The sequence below is a fragment of the Ovis canadensis genome, chromosome 18 (genome assembly GCF_042477335.2).
Source record: "Ovis canadensis isolate MfBH-ARS-UI-01 breed Bighorn chromosome 18, ARS-UI_OviCan_v2, whole genome shotgun sequence".
Taxonomy (NCBI): domain Eukaryota; kingdom Metazoa; phylum Chordata; class Mammalia; order Artiodactyla; family Bovidae; genus Ovis; species Ovis canadensis.
Window position 1 is genome coordinate 22,242,438 of NC_091262.1, and position 1,420 is coordinate 22,243,857.

General features: G+C 34.9%; 1 non-coding gene across 1 annotated transcript; it reads left to right on the forward strand.

Annotated features, from left to right (window-relative positions):
* Positions 1-248: 248 nt before the first annotated feature.
* Positions 249-452, forward strand: LOC138424069 (small nucleolar RNA SNORA73 family). The gene has a single exon (XR_011250636.1). It is a non-coding gene; the product is annotated as a small nucleolar RNA SNORA73 family (small nucleolar RNA).
* Positions 453-1,420: the final 968 nt, after the last annotated feature.

Sequence of the window (1,420 nt, forward strand, 5' to 3'; positions counted from 1 at the left end):
ACAAAACACCAGCTTCTCTATACTTTGTAGATCATCCCTCTTCATATTTTTGTTTTTGCATATTTCAGTTTTATATCCATTCTTTTACTTTACACCTCATAAAAACCAGCATGTACCTAACCTCTTTAAATTTGATCAACAAATTCTGATATACTTTATCGTATTTATCTGGACTAGATATTTGAAATGTAAATTTTAGAAAACATTTTGATCATAATTAGTAAGGATTTTCTTAAAATTACCTTACTCCAACGTGGATACCCCGGGAGGTCACTCTCCCCGGGCTCTGTCCAGGTGGCGTACGGGAGCATAGGGCTCTGCCCGGTGAGGTACAGTCCCTTTCCACAACGTTGGAGATGAAGCCGGGCCTTGAGTCTGCGCCTGCATATTCCTACAGCTTCTCAGAGTCCTCTGGACAATGACTGAGGAGACAAACCATGCAGGAAACATCCAGTAAAAAAAAAAAAAATTAAAAAAAAAATAAAAATAAAAATAAAAAAAAAGTAAAAAAATAAAAAAAAAAAAATAAAAAAAAAATAAAATAAAATAAAATTACCTTACAACAATGAGATTTAATTTTCTTTTACCAATGTTTTTCTCTTACCTGTTCTGAACCTGTTCTATACTGTTTCCTCATTAAAAAAAGAGAGAGAAAAAAGAAAGATAAGACTGAAAACAGCTTATTTAGGTTGGCTTTAGTTCAGGGAAAACCAAAAGATCCCAACCCTAACCCTGATTAAATTGAAAAGTTTTGTATATGATTTCAGAGGAAAGGACTCTATTGGAAGAAAAAAAAAATGCATGACAACTGTTGTGTAATTATTGACCTATTTGTTCTTAGTATACTTTCATGAAAAGTTCAAATGGCATTTCCCAAATTGTCACCAATAGACACAACAGATATTTGAGCAAGTTTGCATCTGAGCAATTATTAAAATAGATTTGCCTAAGTTGAAATTACTTTAATGTTTTATATTCTCAAATTGTCCTTTTGAGTCAAGTTTGGATATCAAGAAGGACTGCATGATATGTGTAAAGAATTTAGAAGGAAAACTACCTTGAGTACTAGAAAGAAACAGAAATCCACGTCCTGCTTTATCAAAAAGTCTAAACATATCTCTTCTCCAACACTGATACATCCATCTTTGTCTTCCTTAGAGAGTTCAAGTAGCTTTCTCAGTATAGCCTATAAATAACTCCTATTGGAATATCTTGAGAGAAGGGTTAACATATTGATAAATACACTTGAGAGCAGCTAAAGGAATTCGTGACTGATACAGTTCCAGAAGGAAATACGGGACCTGGAGACAGGTTCAAGCACACACATATGCCAATCATAGCAAATGGATGCGCAGGGTGGTACATGTGGGTTACTCTCACAGCAGCGGGCTGTGTCGAGTTACCCAAGTGCCGTAACTGG